Below are 19903 nucleotides of genomic sequence, written 5' to 3' on the forward strand. Positions count from 1 at the left end.
GTTTTTTCGCAGACGGCTCTAAGGGGCTAACTAGAAATATTTTTTTAAACCCGCGTGCGTGCTAGTTTGCCTGCCTGCCTGCCTGGCAATGCACCTGTTGTATGTTGCCCCTTTGAGCCGGCTGCGCGAAAATGATCATTTTCGAAAGCTAATATCTTTTCAGCAAAAAAAATTTAAAAATATGGTGTCTTCGGAAAAGTTGTTCTAAATTTAATGAAGGTTCTACATCTGAGAATTGATAAAGATTGAACGAATATTGCGCCCTCCACAGGTAAAAACTGAAACAGTTGTTTTTCTCAATACATTTTGACAATTTTTCCCATACAAACTTCAAGCGATTAAAGGGAAGGGTTCCCGTGGTCAGAATGAGCACAAATTTGGAATTTAGCCTAGTGATGAGCCAAGCTTTGATTTCAGGGTGTTGCCCCGAGAAAGCCTGGATTTGGACCACCCTAATGAACATGTCTCAACAATCATTCCACCCAATTACGTTTTCCAACATGTTTCGTGCCGAACCATTTTGACATGACCCCTGATCGATAAAAAATTCTCTTTTTGCTCGTTCACTCTTGCAGCAAATTATCGTTTCAATTTTTAATGTCCGTGTTCCAGTACAATTAAGGTGCTTGACGAGTTCAACTTTTTAACCCAGCTAAACACAAACAAACAAAAAAAAACGTACATGTTGGTTTGCCAAGGTACACACAACACTGCAAGGTGGTGTGCTGGTTGCAAACGCATACACAGCACTCACTTAACTTCCGGCAGTATCGATTCCTTCGTTAGGTTCGCCGAGCGTGATGAACACACCCTCCACTAGGTCGCGTTTTCGATGTTCGTCACGTTTCTGACTTTGTTTTGCTGTGTTGGCCTTCTGGAAGAACAAACATACGCACGGTTGGAGGATTTGCAAGCACCGTAATAAAGTGCGTTATTTTTAGAACAAATAAAAAATCTGTTGCGCAAATCATGGTGTGATTTTTCATGTTTCAAATTTGTTGTTTTGTATTTATTATATTAGACCATTCAAAAGTTATGTTTTTAAAGTGTGTCTTAATCCATAGTTAGTGTTGTGCAACAACAACAAAACCGTGACTGAATTGAATAAGTTATGGCACTGCAGTGCAGGGGCAACTATAACAAGTTCAGTCACTTGCACTGGCGTCTTCCTCCTTTTACCAGAAAATTTGTTATATATATTTGGTTGGGGTCATCCAAAAATAACGTATTCGTATTCGTAATATTATCTTGCAACTCGGTTCAAATTATTCCGAATCCTTCAAATGACCCATTTTTTGTTGAGAGTGTCGAAAAGCTTGTCCGGTTCTTCTCACATTACGTTATCAATAATAATTTATCTATAATTATGTCGCTTTACTATATGGTTTTATCCTATTCTCCAGAATTCCATAGGCCAGAATGCTGTCCCTGAAATCCAATCGCCGTAATGACCCATTTCCCTCAATGTATCATGTATCACAAAAAATGTATATTGTTATTGTTTTACCAAGAAAGGGTTGATTTTATGAGTATAATGAAATTTATCTATAGAGATTTACTCTTCAAATCAATAATTCTAAAATTTTCGAAATCTTCAAATTGTCTAATCTCCATATCTTATAATAAAGAAGGTTTAATTTCTATGAATTTCATAGTTCTTGTAATAGTTTATCACAATTGATAACTTTAAATCATAAAAAAGGAGGGCGAACCTGTACACCCAAACGATGGTGGCTGCAAAATCTGTTATAAAAATAACATTTTTGCAGCAGTTCTACTATGACAGATTATAATATATGTTTCCTGTGGATGTGTAAATTTTATAATTCTTTATAATTCTTCTTTTTCAAAATCAAATTATTTGCTCTACAGCATTGCCTTGGCGTTCTCGATTGCGAGATTCCTACTCGAAACTAGGTGTCCGAAGGTTTGATTGTTGAGGCAATTGCAAACCTCTTTTTACACCTAAGCTTCCATCCACCCCTGGATTCGAACTGACGACCTTTGGATTGTGAGTCAAACTACCTACCAGTGACTCCACCAAGATAGGACCCAGGGAGACGACTCCTATACCTGGATTGAGCTAACGACCTAACCTCTAGGTTAGACCGGGACAAATCTCGTCTCAAAATTTGCAACCGGGACCATCTGGGATCGAACCCTGACTGGATGAGAGGCAACCACGCTTATCCCTACACCACGGTCCCGGCTAATCTTTTTAATAATATCAAATCTCCAAAGCTTCAAATCTTATAAAAAAGAATAAATCTCCATGAATTTAATCATTTTCGTGAAAATTGAAACCCCTTTAAACAATTTAAAATCTTCAAATCTTAATGAAAAATAACGATGAATCTATATGAATGTCAAAACTATGCCCATTTTGTATGCCTCTAATTCAATACATTTTAAAATCTTATAGAAAAATGGGTTGAATCTTTACAAGTTTCATAATTTTCGTAAAAAATACGTTATTTGTGCGAAATAATAAATTCTGGGAAGTGTTTTGCCTTCCTCACCTCAATGAAGAAAGGCTATAAAATCACTCAAAAAACGAACTTCTTTATTCGACATCATAGACCCACCTTCACGTTTACCTATAGACTTAGAATCAAGTTCTGAACAAATGTCTGTGCGTGTGTCTGGATGTGAGTCCGTGCACCGAAAAATATGCACACGATTAACTCCGGACTGGCTGAACCGATTTTGGCCGTTTCGGTCTCATTCGATCCGTCTTGGGGTCCCACAAGCGAGCGAAGTTGACTTTATAGCTGTCGGCCACCATTGCTAGTACCAACCACTAGTGTCTTCCTTTTTATCTACAAGGACTTCGCCGCCCTGGGCTCCTAAGTGTATGAAAGTATGGCACGGAGCGACGGCGCCGATTACCCATATTTACACAAAGAATATTAGAGCGCCCGCCGCGGGATTCGAACCGGCGACCTCTGGATTGTGAGTCCAGTGCGCGGTCCGATTGATCAACACGGGCGGGACAACAAGACCCTAGTTAATATTATGAAGTTTAGAAAAGTACTTCAAAAGTTATGCTAAAAAACAATTTTAGCTAAGCTTCGGAAGATTGTAAAAAGGGTGGTTTTTGTAAGAAAACCCGTCATGTTATATATTGTTACACAGAAAAAAATAATGTAAATTTGGAAGCTGTAATTTTTGAAGGTTGAATATTACCTCTTTTATGATGTAATTTTACCACAATTTAGACTGAAAAAGTGACATTACACAAGAATAGTGGTAAAATTACACATTTCCAGAGGTAAAATTACACCTTTTTTCTGACATAAAAGATGTACCCCATCCCAGATGTAATATTACCATGATTTTTTTTCTGTATAGATAGGTATTTGAAAGACCTTTCCAACGCGTTCAAAAGATTGAAGATTTGACAGCCCCATTAAAAGTTATGAGCACTTAAGTGTTATGTATACACTTTTTCGAGGCCGGATCTCACATTTATTGATGAAAAAGTTGTCCGGATCTATCATGCAACCCATCGTTGTATAGGTAATCAAAAGACCTTTCAAACGAACCCAAAAGATTGAAGATCTGACAACTCTATCAAAAGTAATAAGTACTTTAGTGTTTTGAATACAATACACATCTCAGATATTTTGTTAAACATAAGTGTTATTTATATACACTATTTTGAGGCTGTGTAGTTTATTCACTTTATGAATGGGAGGAAGGCACCAACCACCTAAAGGTGGATTAAGTAACGTTTTTTCGTGGATTTCAGTCATTTTACGGAATGAATTTCTAGGAAATAATAGGATAGAAACTTACTACACTATGTAAACTTACTATATGGGATACTTGATATCATTACTAGACACTTTGAAAAAATGTTGTTGCAACATCAATACCACACTTTGTTCATCAAATAATGTATTACAGCTTAAATATGTTATATACGGGTCATTCCTTCCCAAGTGACCACGCGTCCAACATCGACCTTCACCAAATCTGCTCATATTTGGCATGGGGGTTGTTTTTGCCCCAAATACAAAGAATCCAAAGTTTGGTGACATTTGGTCCACCCCCGCGCCCGCGGCACCCCCCTCTTTTTCTGAGGTTTTGAAAAACCTAATTTTAAAAATGCATTTTGCTAAGAGAAATGTTTACAAAAAGTGAACTTTTGGGTATACATATTTGAAGATTTTTTGATGTAGAATCGAATGGCCTACTCAAAATTTACGTACAGTGTTGCCAGATATGAAAATTTTGCGCTTTAAGTTTTAAAATGCATTTTTAACCCTTTGGACGAGCACTTACGGGAAAACTGACAATTGCATTCGATTGCTGAGAGTTTTGCCTTCCTCACCTTACTGAGGAAAGGCTATAAAATCACTCGGAAAATGAACTTCTTAATTCGACCTTGTAGACCCACCTTCACGTATACCTATCGACTCAGAATCAAATTCTGAGCAAATGTCTGTGTGTGTGTGTGTGTGTGTAGGGATGTGGGTCTGTGCACCAAAAAATATGCACTCGATTATCTCAGCACTGGCTTAATCGATTTGGACCGTTTTGGTCTTATTCGATTTGTCTTGGGGTCTCATAAGTCCCTATTGAAAATTATGAAGTTTAGTAAAGTACTTCAAAAGTTATGCTAAAAAAACGATTTTGGCGTATGTCCGGAAGATTGTAAAAAGGGTGGTTTTTGCAAGAAACCCTATCATGTTATACATTTTCAGAAAGGTATTTGAAAGACCATTCCAATGAGCCCAAAACATTGAAGATCTGACAACCCTATCAAAAGTTATTAGCACTTAAGTGTTATTTATACACTTTTTGGAGGCCGGATCTCAGATATTTCAACGAAAATGATGTCCGGGTCCATCATGCTACCCATCGTTAGTTAGATAATCGAAAGACCTTTCAAATGAGCCTAAAAAATCAAGGATCTGAAAACCCTATCAAAAGTTATTAGCACTTAAGTGTTATTCATAAACTTTTTGGAGGCCGGTTCTCAGATATTTTAGTAAAAATGATGTCCGGGTCCATCATGCGACCTGTCGTTAGTTAGATAATCAAAAGACCTTTCAAATGAGCCTAAAACATCAGAGATCTGACAACCCTATCAAAAGTTATTAGCACTTAACTGTTATTTATACACTTTTTGGTGGCCGGATCTCAGATATTTCTGTAAAAATGATGTCCGGGTCCATCATGCGACCTGTCGTTAGTTAGATAATCAAAAGACCTTTCAAATGAGCCTAAAACATCAAGGATCTGACAACCCTATCAAAAGTTATTAGCACTTAACTGTTATTTATACACTTTTTGGTGGCCGGATCTCAGATATTTCTGTAAAAATGATGTCCGGGTCCATCATGCGACCTGTCGTTAGTTAGATAATCAAAACACCTTTCAAATGAGCCTAAAACATCAAGGATCTGACAACCCTATCAAAAGTTGTTAGCACTTAAGTGTCATTTATACACTTTTTGGTGGCCGGATCTCAGATATTTCTGTAAAAATGATGTCCGGGTCCATCATGCGACCTGTCGTTAGTTAGATAATCAAAAGACCTTTCAAATGAGCCTAAAACATCAAGGATCTGACCAGGGATGCCAGATGAAATTTTGAGTTATCTGCAATTTTTTTTTCAAAAATCTGCAAAAATCTGCAAACTCAAATACACGAAAAACTAGGTATATGATTTCGTATCCTACAATTCTGTTTAACAAAATTATGGCGTTTAACCCAAAAAACGTTCACATATATGTTTTATGTACTTAAATCTGTTGTAAATCAAACTATTTAGCTAAAATTATTTACAGTATTTTCAAGTAATTTGAAAAAGTCTTAATAAAATGTACTGTAGCTTCAATTAAATCTTATTTACCTGCATGATCAAAAGTCTGGATCGAATTGCATTGTGTTTTACTTTTCGATAAACGGCAGGATATCCTTAGTGAAATTTTAAAATTATACAAACAGTATTCCAAAAATTAACATATTTTTGTCAAGATACCTTTTGTATGTTTTATTCCTTAAATTTGTGTTTTCCTATTTCAAGGTATTAGGTATTATTAAATATACTTTTTAAGTTTTTTTTTCAATGTTTTTCGAGAACAAAAATTTAGAAAAAAATAACTCATCTAAAATAATTTTAATTAAATAATTTCGGCACAATAAAGTTCTGCCTATTTTGTGATACTTTTGAATAACTTTAAAATAAAATTTGCGATAGTATTATTTCGTGCAGTATTGTATCTAAGGAAATGATTGCTTCAACGGCTATTAACGGTTTAAGCTGATTTCACGTAATTATAAATATAATTTTGAATCTCTAATTTAAAAGTCCATGTAGCATATTTTCAGATAAGTCCAATTTTTTGATAACTATTTAGATGGCTTATTCTTCTTGCACCACTTTACTTGAAATGTTTACTATTTGTATGGTCATGTCAGTTATTTACATAACATTTACACTTTTACTTGTTATTAAAGGTTGACTGACTTGATAAATAAAAAATAATAATGAAACAGTTAACGAAATGATATGACTGTCGATGGTAAAATATTTCAATAGTTCATCGCTAACAACTTTTTTGGATGTTTTTGTGATCAGAAAAATAACCAGGCTAGCGTAGTTCAAATCTGACCCTGGAGAATCCGGATTATATCCGGCCAGGAACCCGGAATCTAGGTTTTTCCGATGCATCGTGTTCGGTGTTAAATAACTGAGCGGACGAACCCAGAAGAACTAAAATTGGTTTAGTTTGAGCCAAGATATGGGAACTATTCAATATTAAAAACCCAAGTGATAATTAAATGCTTAACAAATCTGTAATCTAAAGTTTAAAAATAGTAAAATACAGTCCACACCAAAATCTCCTAAGCCTTCGCAAAAAATTAACTATGGAAAATCAAATCACGTTGAAAATGATTTTGTCTTTGTCTTGTTGTGGTTCTTTGAGCTCGAATATGACCCCAAAATCATCCGAAGTGATCTGGAAAAAATACAGTTTGTAAGAAAGTTTATACATATGTACCCTTTAGGCATTTTACACAATATGTTCTGAAACATAAAAAAAACTTGAAACCTAGATCTACATTTTGTAAAGTTACACATGCTGAAAATTTGTGGAACAATAAGTTAGTAAAAAGATGAATTCTTAAAAAACTTCCAGAGAAACAACTTAAGAAAAAGAATATAAAATGTTTTTTTTTTAATATTGTGTTTATTTTTTTGATTATCACAAGTAAATCGGTAGAACTTCATAAAAGTAAAACTTTGATCAGTCGAATCTGGGTTGTATGTAGAGCGTCCAATTTCTCGGAGTTACAAAATTCTCGGGAAAAGGGGAATTCTCAGAAAATTTGAAATTTTACAAAAAATGATCTGATCCTGGTTTGGATTAATACTTTGCAACAAAATTGTATAGAATAGCAATAGCAATGGTTAAAATAAGTGTGAGAATCAACTAATGCCTTGACTGCCTGTAAAAAACATACGACTTCACGAAAATATATATTTTTTTAATTTATAATCATACAAAATATTAAAAAATAAGTATTTTCTCTAGGGTTTTTTTTCTCAAAATTTATTTTCCCCAAAAGAGCACTCAGCTAGCAAAATCTTAACTAAGAAATATGTACCCTCTCTGTAAAGGCTTATGAATTGATCTCAGTTGAAAGGTTCTCCAAATCTCTAAATTGCAAATGTTACATCCTGGAGTATAACCACAGAGTAATAGCACCTGGTTGCTGCGAAAAAATAATGTAACGCTTTAAACGTCATCTTTCTTGGAGACAATCAACAGTGTTGCTGAAGGGGGGATGTACCACGATGTACCGCGTAACGCAACCATAAATTAAATGCCAGTGCTCCCTCTGGGTTACTCTGTGGTATAACTGTTGAATTTTAATTAACACTGATTGGAAATTGTATTTTTTTAAAAGTAGGTATGATTTTTATAGTCACAGTATTTGGACAGTGAGTAAAATTAATTCATGCTCAAAAACAATAAAATGCTTTTAAATTTGTCTCTGTAACCAGTTTGAGAGAAAATAATTAAGAAAAATATTGATAATTAAGTTGCAATAAAATTATTTTTTCCAGAACAAATTTTACTGGTTTGAGCTCAGGAATGAATAGATAAGCATTTAATTTGCCTTAAAAATAATCTTTTTCACTTGAAATACAATTGTTATGCAATCTCAACTCAAAGTTTTCAAATATTTGGAGCGAATTTTTTGAAGGAATGTTTGCATTTTTTGGGCGCTTTTGTGTAATACGAAGAAGTTTTTCAATTGTAGTTCTTAGTGCCACATAAATTTTCAACTTTAAACTAAAATTTATTTAAAAAATTGTTCCAAAAAATTAAAACAAATTATACTTTTGATAGAATTTCGAGAAATCCCGGGAAATTTACAAATTTCCCGGGAAAAGGGATATATTCTTTTTTCGGGAAATCTCTCGATTTTTTTTTTCCGGGACGGGAAATTGGACGCTCTAGATGTATGTGTTCTCTTAAACAAATGACATGACAGTCCTCCTCAATAAACGATATTCCTCCTCAATAAACTTGGCCCTTGAACAATACAAAAAATGCAAAATAAATAAATATTTAACTGTCGTTTTGATCTGTTTTTGCTTTTGGTCCGAAAACATAATTATCAATTTTGTACAAAATTGAAATATATCAAAAATTAAAAAAAAACTCGGATTATTGTACAGAATGACTATAATATTAAATTTCTAACAGTTTTGAATGTGTTTATTTAAAACATAAATTTTTAATTGAAATTTCTTTCTTGCGGAATTTGATTAAAATTGATTTACTTATAAATGAATAAGCAAAAAATGATGTAGTTTTCAATAAAACTTAGCAGTGTATTTTGTTAGGAATAAGCTTTAAAAAGCCAATATTTTTGAAACATTGAAAAATGTTTAAAAATGTGTCAAGAAATCACTTTAAAATATATTGTTTAATTGAAATTCAATGATTTGAAGAAATTAGAAGAATAGCTTTTTAAATGTTGTGTTTGTTTAAATTCATTTTAATATATTTTGTAAAATATTTTATTAAAAATGCTTGAAAAAGCCAATATTTTTAAAACATTGAAAAATGTTTAAAAAAGTTTCAAGAAATCACCTTTAAATATATCGTTTAATTGAAATTCTATTGTTTGAAGAAATTAAAAGAATAGCTTTTTAACAATAACGCAAAAAGTGCATTTAATTTTTTTATAAATATTGTTGTGCTGAGGAAATTAAACTTTATAAACTTTCTACGACCATTTGTATTAAAATGCAATCAACAAAACAATTGCAATACTATTTTAAACAAAATAAAAGTAAATCAAATAAACACATTTTTGTAAGATAGCTTTGTTTTTCTTTCTTATAATCAAAATAAATTAATCTTATTTGCGAAACTAGTTAGTTTGTTTGTTTATTTTAAAAGGATCGGTTGAAAATATTGCTATAAAAACAATAGTTTGCATTATCAACTTTTAGCAAACATTAGTTCTAGCCCGGCATATCTTCAGAAAAATCAGATCTGGCCCGCAGGGCCAAAAGGTTGGGCACCCCTGGGTTAATTCATCCTCCAATACCTACACCTTCTATGTATTGCTATTTCGCGATTTCGTGTTAAAAATTAAAAAAAAATAATCAAAACTTATGCTTTGTGCTCTATCAGAAAACTAGAAACACTTTGATTTATTTGATTTTTATAAGTTTTTAAGTTTATCTTCATTAAATCCTTCTTTGAGCCAAAATTACGTTTTAAATATCGATTGCAATAGTTATTAAAATGATATTTATTTTTAAAAAATCATATTGTGTGCACTGCTACCGAATTTTCAATGGGAAAACAATTTAAAACTAAAATAATAATTTAAATAGTCTTTCAAAATTTAGAATCATAATCATTTCAATCAATCCAATTAAATAAAAAAAATAAGGCATAGAAAAGAAGTATGCAACTGACGTTTTTGTGCAATTTAAGAAATATTTTGAAATTATTCGAAACACAAACCTAAAATTAAAAACAGGACAACAATATACGTTGAAATGTTTTTAGAATGTTTGAACATTTGACTTGAAAATACTAAACTAATCATTCACAAAATTATACAAGATTTTTTTCTTCTATATTTAGAGTTTTTTTAAGTCCTATAAACTATTGTCTTTCATATGTTTATAGGACCTTTTCGAAAAAAATCTGTAGATATGTGTTGTGATACAAACAGTAATGCAGAAAGTGCTAAAAATATCATTAGAAAAAGTGAGCAGCTTTCTTTGGTATCATATTCATGTATGATTCGTTTGTAATTAGTCGTTTAACATTCCATATTCATCTTTATAAGTTTTAAAAGAAAAAAAAAAGAAAAGAGGGGACAAAAACTAAAAAAAAAACATTTGCAACATCATTGTTGATTGAAATGGGATAATATTTGTTATAACTAATTAGGTTTTTTTTGACAAATTGAAACTAGCTGTTTGTCATAAGTTTTTTTGGCTAACAAAAATGAATAGGTTATCAAAAACAAAACTGACTGAACAAAATCATCGACAAATTTGGCTGTACCGGCTCAATGAAAAAAGACACTCCGGAATATTTTCTCACACATAAGTGTCATGTAGATTGAACAATGTTGTACCTGTGCTTCCCGCGAAAAGAAAACTGAACTTTTAAAAAGAATGTATACATAATCGCTACAGTTAAGCATGTTTAAGAAAAAACTCGTTTTTTTTTGGTCAATATTTTTGGCGACTTAGGGAAAAACGAATGTAAATCATATTTGAATCATTGAATCTTAATTAAGTTGAACTTTTATTTAGAAATTGCCATTGAACATTTTCCTTTTAATCTTATATCTTATAATAACAATATACCAGGAGGACGACTCTTACGGAGTGACCCAACGGCCAACTGACCCGGGACCAACGTTTTACTTCTCCATCCGATGGAAGGCAATCTTAAAAAATATTTTGAAAACCACATGGAAAATCTTATGTAACTTCGCATTTCTATTTTTTTTTGTTTTTTTTTTCAATTAACAGAGGAAGAAAATCTAATTCACCGTTAATTCTTAATTATTACAAAACATGAAGAAATTTATTTAAAAAATCTTAGAACTCAAATTAAACTTATTTATGTCTCCATTATGTTTTCAAAATTGTTCCATATAAGAATCTGAAAATTAAATGAAGTAAACAACAATATTTGCTTCAAATAATTTATGACAGCATTTTTTCAACAATAGCCCTTGGAACCTTGGAAAACATTTACTGAAACAGAAATTAATTAATTACAATTGAATTATCTTGAAGCCAAGCAACTTCAACCTTTTGAATACCAAGATTTGAGTAGGAATCTTGCAGTAGAGTTCACCAAAGCCATGTTGTAGAGCGCGCAATCTGATTCGTATTTTTTTCCGACAAGTGTTCCCAAGTGATTAAAAAAATAGTTGGGAAAATTCGGAATACTTGCATATTTTGACAGTAATCAAACTTGACGTAAGTCTAAGAAGATTGATTCTAAATTTGTAAATGCTATGTACTGTTGGGTTACTCAACTTATTCAAAAAAAATGTCACATAAGGATTATGTATATTTTTTTTGCAAACCTCATCGGTAAAATATCTGCAAAAATCTGCAACAAAAAAGTTGTCTGCAACAAATTTCGGAAATCTTCAAATTTGCAGAGAAATCTGCAAATCTGGCATCCCTGGATCTGACAACCCTATCAAAAGTTATTAGCACTTAACTGTTATTTATACACTTTTTGGTGGCCGGATCTCAGATATTTCTGTAAAAATGATGTCCGGGTTCATCATGCGACCTGTCGTTAGTTAGATAATCAAAACACCTTTCAAATGAGCCTAAAACATCAAGGATCTGACAACCCTATCAAAAGTTATTAGCACTTAACTGTTATTTATACACTTTTTGGTGGCCGGATCTCAAATATTTCTGTAAAAATGATGTCCGGGTCCATCATGCGACCCAACGTTAGTTAGATAATCAAAAGACCTTTCAAATGAGCCTAAAACATCAAGGATCTGACAACCCTATCAAAAGTTATTAGCACTTAACTGTTATTTATACACTTTTTGGTGGCCGGATCTCGAATATTTCTGTAAAAATGATGTCCGGGTCCATCATGCGACCCAACGTTAGTTAGATAATCAAAAGACCTTTCAAATGAGCCTAAAACATCAAGGATCTGACAACCCTATCAAAAGTTATTAGCACTTAACTGTTATTTATACACTTTTTGGTGGCCGGATCTCAGATATTTCTGTAAAAATGATGTCCGGGTCCATCATGCGACCTGTCGTTAGTTAGATAATCAAAAGACCTTTCAAATGAGCCTAAAACATCAAGGATCTGACAACCCTATCAAAAGTTATTAGCACTTAACTGTTATTTATACACTTTTTGGTGGCCGGATCTCAGATATTTCTGTAAAAATGATGTCCGGGTCCATCATGCGACCTGTCGTTAGTTAGATAATCAAAAGACCTTTCAAATGAGCCTAAAACATCAAGGATCTGACAACCCTATCAAAAGTTATTAGCACTTAACTGTTATTTATACACTTTTTGGTGGCCGGATCTCAGATATTTCTGTAAAAATGATGTCCGGGTCCATCATGCGACCTGTCTTTAGTTAGATAATCAAAAGACCTTTCAAATGAGCCTAAAACATCAAGGATCTGACAACCTTATCAAAAGTTATTAGCACTTAACTGTTATTTATACACTTTTTGGTGGCCGGATCTCGAATATTTCTGTAAAAATGATGTCCGGGTCCATCATGCGACCCAACGTTAGTTAGATAATCAAAAGACCTTTCAAATGAGCCTAAAACATCAAGGATCTGACAACCCTATCAAAAGTTATTAGCACTTAACTGTTTTTTTATACACTTTTTGGTGGCCGGATCTCAGATATTTCTGTAAAAATGATGTCCGGGTCCATCATGCGACCTGTCGTTAGTTAGATAATCAAAAGACCTTTCAAATGAGCCTAAAACATCAAGGATCTGACAACCCTATCAAAAGTTATTAGCACTTAACTGTTATTTATACACTTTTTGGTGGCCGGATCTCAGATATTTCTGTAAAAATGATGTCCGGGTCCATCATGCGACCTGTCGTTAGTTAGATAATCAAAAGACCTTTCAAATGAGCCTAAATCATCAAGGATCTGACAACCTTATCAAAAGTTATTAGCACTTAACTGTTATTTATACACTTTTTGGTGGCCGGATCTCGAATATTTCTGTAAATATGATGTCCGGGTCCATCATGCGACCCAACGTTAGTTAGATAATCAAAAGACCTTTCAAATGAGCCTAAAACATCAAGGATCTGACAACCCTATCAAAAGTTATTAGCACTTAACTGTTATTTATACACTTTTTGGTGGCCGGATCTCAGATATTTCTGTAAAAATGATGTCCGGGTCCATCATGCGACCTGTCGTTAGTTAGATAATTAAAAGACCTTTCAAATGAGCCTAAAACATCAAGGATCTGACAACCCTATCAAAAGTTATTAGCACTTAACTGTTATTTATACACTTTTTGGTGGCCGGATCTCAGATATTTCTGTAAAAATTATGTCCGGGTCCATCATGCGACCTGTACTTAGTTAGATAATCAAAAGACCTTTCAAATGAGCCTAAAACATCAAGGATCTGACAACCCTATCAAAAGTTATTAGCACTTAACTGTTATTTATACACTTTTTGGTGGCCGGATCTCAGATATTTCTGTAAAAATGATGTCCGGGTCCATCATGCGACCTGTCGTTAGTTAGATAATCAAAAGACCTTTCAAATGAGCCTAAAACATCAAGGATCTGACAACCCTATCAAAAGTTATTAGCACTTAACTGTTATTTATACACTTTTTGGTGGCCGGATCTCAGATATTTCTGTAAAAATGATGTCCGGGTCCATCATGCGACCTGTCTTTAGTTAGATAATCAAAAGACCTTTCAAATGAGCCTAAAACATCAAGGATCTGACAACCTTATCAAAAGTTATTAGCACTTAACTGTTATTTATACACTTTTTGGTGGCCGGATCTCGAATATTTCTGTAAAAATGATGTCCGGGTCCATCATGCGACCCAACGTTAGTTAGATAATCAAAAGACCTTTCAAATGAAATACGAACTATCGTAGGATAGGTTTTTTTTTATCAGACCTTGCCGATGAGCCAGAAAAATTTAAGGTCTGCGAACCCTATCAAAAGAAATTAGTAATAAAGTTGATTTGTTAAACATGTTAAGGGAATGTTGATATTTTTACTGAATGTATTGACTTTATGAATGTGAGGAAGGCACCAACCACCTAAAGGTGGATTAAGTAACGTTTTTACATTAAATTCAATCAAAACCTCAGGGTAAAATGAATATTTCTTGAGATATCACATTTTTAAGTTGGAAAGCTCTGCATTGCACAGCAAATGGTTTACTTAACCATCAATTTTCAACAGTACATCGCGTGAGAGCATAGTAGGCCTTGAAATTTGAATATTATTTTTTCCAATTTCTTAACGGAAGCAAGTGAATGTCCCAAAATTGAATTTATGTATGTATGTATTGTATGTTTGTATGTATTTGTGAATGTATGTATTGTATGTATGCATTTGAACCCCCGTCTTGGCAGGACTTGGCGTGGTTCACGGATATAAAAAAAATGACAAAATGTTTAATTTCGAGCGCATCAACCGGAATTTTCTAGTTTTATGGCCCCAGAAGCTAGCCTGAAAATATGAGCTTATTTGGTTAGGGTTGGTGGGTCCAATTTTTACCTGAAGGATTTTTGGAGTTTTTTTGCAAAATTTAAAAACATGCTCAAAAAATTTACCTATATCTTTTGGGGATCAATTCCTAGCGCTTTGCGATGTTCTACAAAGTTGTTCCCCGGATAAAATCTTTGAGGATTTTGACAATAAGAAAAATGATAGCGTTTTGGGAAACTTTGTCGAAGAAGATGTTAAAAGTGAAAATTCTCCATAGTAAATTAATTAAAGTTCCATTCTAACTTCAGGTCAAAACTGGACCCACTAAACATTAACCAAATGGGCTCATATTATCAGGCTAGCTTCTGGGGCCATAAAACTAGAAAATTCCGGTTGATGCGCTCGAAATTAAACATTTTGTCATTTTCTTATATCCGTGAACCACGCCAAGTCCTGCCAAGACGAAGGTTCAAATGCATACATACAATACATACATACACAAATACATACATACATAAATTCAATTTTGGGACATTCACTTGCTTCCGTTAAGAAATTGAAAAAAAGAATATTCAAATTTCAAGGCCTACTATGCTCTCACGCAATGTACTGTTGAAAATTGATGGTTAAGTAAAACATTTGCTGTGCAATACAGAGCTTTCCAACTTAAAAATGTGATATCTCAAGAAATATTCATTTTACCCTGAGGTTTTGATTGAATTTAATGTAAAAAACTCTCAGCAATCGAATGCAATTGTCAGTTTTCCCGTAAGTGCTCGTCCAAAGGGTTAAAAATGCATTTTAAAACTTAAAGCGCATAATTTTCATATCTGGCAACACTGTACGTAAATTTTGAGTAGGCCATTCGATTCTACATCAAAAAATCTTCAAATATGCATACCCAAAAGTTCACTTTTTGTAAACATTTCTCTTAGCAAAATGCATTTTTAAAATGAGGTTTTCAAAAATCTCAGAAAAAGAGGGGGGTGCCACGGGCGCGGGGGTGGACCAAATGTCACCAAACTTGGGATTCTTTGTTTTTGGGGCAAAAACAACCCCCATGCCAAATATGAGCAGATTTGGTGAAGGTCGATGTTGGACGCGTGGTCACTTGGGAAGGAATGACCCAAATGGAAAGACATTCTGTAAGCAAATCCAATAACTCTATATTATCGAATTTGTAATCATTGAAATGTCTCCAAAATTGTCAACACTGCGCTACGTAATAGAAGAACGCTCCCTTAGGCATTTTGTAATAAATGTTGAAAATATAGCTTGATATTGGGCTAAGTTCTCAGGAATGATTATTGCAGACTCTGAGAACTAAGAGTTTGATATTTCCATAATCCTGGATCGGCAAATCCTTATCATTTAATAATTCACTTGAATCTCAACACTTTATAGTTTATGCCCTGAAATAAAAATATCTCAATTTTTTTACATAATAAATTTCGGTTACACTAATCGAAAATAAAATTCTCTTCTTGGTTATTGCAAAGCCAGAAAGTATATTGATTTCTCATACTCATAACATGTCTCTCGATTTTTTACAGTTGAGTAACGGGAAATGGCAGCGATTTTTAACTTTTTGCCTTTCTTACAAAAGAAAGGTTTAAGGTTTGCTTTTAGAAAAACGTTTTTCTCAGAAATCTTAAAAAATCGTGCACGGCGGGGAATCGTCCCAGAAAAAAATCCTATTACTAATTTGAAGGTTTTGAAGCGCTTTTTCGATTGAATTTTGAGAGCTCTTTTTCTGAAATACCTGTGCGATGCTCTTAAACATTTGAGCTTTCCTTCATTAGAAAACCGCTCGTAAAACCCTCAATTGTTATATTTCAGATTTGTATCCGTGGGGTTGGAGACGAGCATTCTATTTTTTAGAATTCACAATTTTGGACCAGTAAATGTGGTCAAAGCCATTTTTAGAGGTTTTTTTTTGTACTATTTTACACATAACAAATTCGAAGAATTCAATTTCAAACAAAAAGCCATTCGAAAACATGCGCCATAAACTGCTTGTGCCCAAAATTTTGAAACTTTTCGAAAGTTTATATCAGAGATTTAACCATATGAGTGTTTACGTCTTATTTTTAACCTATTTTTTCCTATAAAATTTTTGGTGTTAAACAGAATCATATACTAAACATCAAATTCGAAGTCCCGGCACGTTCTCGCTGGAAAGTCGTCAAGTTTAAGCATAAACGCCAGCACATTTACGCTTGCGCGTTTTACGCTGCGCGTGAAAGTGTTTTTTTATGGCTTCTGATAATAGATCGACAAAGTTCTATATCGATACACATTTTTTAAGTTAATCATAGACTAACATTGAAGACTGAGTACCCTTTATTTTTTTCTTATAATGTGAATCCAATATGTTTTTCTTCATTAAATATAATTATTTTTTCGACCCATAATATACCACTGAAATAAAAAAAAATGGTATTCGAGATTCAGCCTAAAAAGATTCGAAGCATTTGGTCAAATGGTATCATTATGTTTCTGAAAAAATAATTGCACCAATATATTTGTCAGAGTTTCATCATGTTGTAAGAAAGGCTCTATTTCACCTATGGTGATATTAAATCGGGTTTTAATCCTTTTTTTGATTAACGGTTCGAGACTACAAACCACGGAAAACCTGGCTTAGTATAAATCCATAAATCGATAAATGAGCCTCGAATTTATGATCAAGGACCAACATTACCCCTAAGAACAAAGTTTTATGGAAACTGAGGAGAGGTCGGGACAACTTTTCCGATTTTGTGTGAGTTGGCGGAGAATGACCCATTGCCATGTTCAAATTAATAAGAAAAATAATTTTAAATGGCTGGCAAATATTTATATTTCATATAAATCAAAAAAATATATGCATTTCAAACCAGTTCAAATGATTCGCATAAGTTCGGAGAGATCGTAAGACTTGGCCTTGAGTTTAAAAAAATAAATTCTTGAATGATTTGGTGGCTTTGTACAGCAGAGAAGAAGCATTGAGTAACGAGTTTCAATTTATCAACTACTTTGAAAGGACAAGACAGGAAATTTGCTCTGTCATGCTTACTGTTTACGAAATTGCCTTGCAAACTTTCATGCACCATGCGGCTCCATGCTTTCAAATTTTTCAGCTGGACTTGCCCAACCGTGCGTCTCCACCAAAAAACGCTGTCCGCTCTTTCCGGGTTCGAATAAATTTCAATTTGATTTGCCTTCCGATGAGTTATTACCATTCAAATTCCACTCCGGCAGCAGCTGGCGCTGCGCGCGGACGATGACGATTTTTATTATAATTTCATGACAACTCTTTCCCATCATTCGCGTTTGGGCCATTCCAAAAACCGCGCAGTGATTTAATGCCCTTCTCCTTAATGTTATTGTTTCTCATTTCCATGAACCAATCTACCACGACCAGGATGGCAGTTTTTTTTCTTGTAATGTCTTTTCCCTGTTATTTCTTTGCTACTTTTTGTCGGTTTTATGTTCGGTGCGTTTCTTGTTTGCGTACCGTCTTTGTTTGCTTCGAGACTGCTTGCAGCGACGTAACCGCCTTCGCGTCGTCTCCGCTCTCCGCGGTATCCAATCGGCTTTTCCAACTGAATTAACGCGCTGCTCTGCTGTTGTTCCAGGCCCGCTCAGACTCCACACGGTATCCGGACCTGGCGGGCTTCTGTTGATGATACCACCTCTCGGCCTTCGTTCGCTCACTCACACGGACAGACGGTATTGATTTTTTTCGGCTGTGCCTTTAAACTTGGACCAACGAACAACTTCTACTTTTCGGGGATTCCCCGGTCTTGGTGCTGTTGTTGCTGTTGCACTACATACACTGAGCAGAACTCACCAAACACACACCACTCACTCTTCGGAACTTGGCAGATGATGGCGCATAGTCACCCCCCTCCAAAGTGGCCAACTTTTATCTGCAGTACGGCGGACAAACCGGATTGTGCCCGGAACCTGGTGCCAAAAAGTTACGAGGTCGCGCGACCAGCTGGCGACTCCAGAAGATTCGGCGTCCGACGCGGCGATAAATCAAAACACGTTGCTCGACTTGGACGACACCGCCGTTGCGCCAAGTAAACAATATCCGCTATTCATGAGCCGCGCGTGAGTGGTCCTCTCCGTTGGCGAAAATACACAAAAGCACACACCGCCGACTCTCCGACCGTTTCGGCGATATTTATAGCACTTTTGATTAAATTTTCATCGTCGACGGTCACGACCAACACAGCGGCGGTGTCACGTTTCTTCCCTCCGCTCCGACTTCCTTCTCGGGATGTCAACCACTGTACTACCACTTCCGGCTGCTGCAGCTGCAGCTTTATCCTCTGTAATCCTCTGAGTCTGCCCTATATCGTGCTACAGTGTCACCCTGGGGCTACCCCAAAGTCACGCTTTAGTGCTTGCTAGCAGCAGCTGAAAACGTCCCGAACAGTCCCGAACACAAAACGCGCGCTTCGACGGCCTGGCGACCGGATTCCATCCGAACGGTTCGGTGAAAATTCTGCAACTGACGGAACGGGCCCCAAAATACTGCATCGTCCTGATATTCCGAACCGCAGGTTCGGTAACGACCGCGGAACTCACTCTCTCTTTTGTAGGGGAACTCAGCGTGAGATTCTTGGAATCGCTTTGTGGTAATGGATTTTAAGGGGTGAGGGAGGCGGTTGGGGAAGGTCGAAATTTTCCCACGGTGTGGCCTTTGTCGCATACGCCGCTGCCACCGCCGTTGTGCGAACGTGCGGACGGAACTTCACGTGGGGCCCATAACCGGTTCGCTGCGGGTGGAGGGAAGAAGGGAAAGGGCGTTGGAAAGTGTCGTCTCTACGCGTGTTTTGTTCCAGCTTGCGTAGGGTCGGGAACGGTGAGTTGGTTCGATATTACAGATGGGCAAATTTCAGGAGCGCTTTTTCTTAAGCATCTCCTTGTTATACTGGTTATATCTGTAACATAACCACAAGTACTTTTTTTACTGTGTTGGTAATGATCATTAAAGTAATATTTATTAACTTTGTGGAGCTGGATCTCACTTATCTGTATGAAAACTCTTTCCGAATCCATCTTTTGACCTATCGTAAATGTAGTCGAAAAACCAACAAAAATGTCAAAAAATTTGAAGATCTGGCAACCCTGTCTCAAATTATGAACACTTAAGTGCGAGTCCACGAACAGGGCA

At 35.0% G+C, this 19903-nt stretch overlaps 1 protein-coding gene across 1 annotated transcript in view; it reads right to left on the reverse strand.

Annotated features, from left to right (window-relative positions):
• Window positions 1-19240, reverse strand: part of LOC120422595 (integral membrane protein DGCR2/IDD-like) — a 195317-nt gene extending 176077 nt beyond the window's left edge. The window contains exon 1 of the mRNA XM_052711233.1: window positions 18233-19240. The gene's annotated coding sequence lies outside the window, so the exon portion shown is untranslated. The remainder of the gene's footprint in view (window positions 1-18232) is intronic.
• Between the last annotated feature and the right edge of the window lie 663 nt (window positions 19241-19903).

The sequence above is a fragment of the Culex pipiens genome, chromosome 3, assembly GCF_016801865.2.
Source record: "Culex pipiens pallens isolate TS chromosome 3, TS_CPP_V2, whole genome shotgun sequence".
NCBI classification, from domain to species: Eukaryota; Metazoa; Arthropoda; class Insecta; order Diptera; family Culicidae; genus Culex; species Culex pipiens.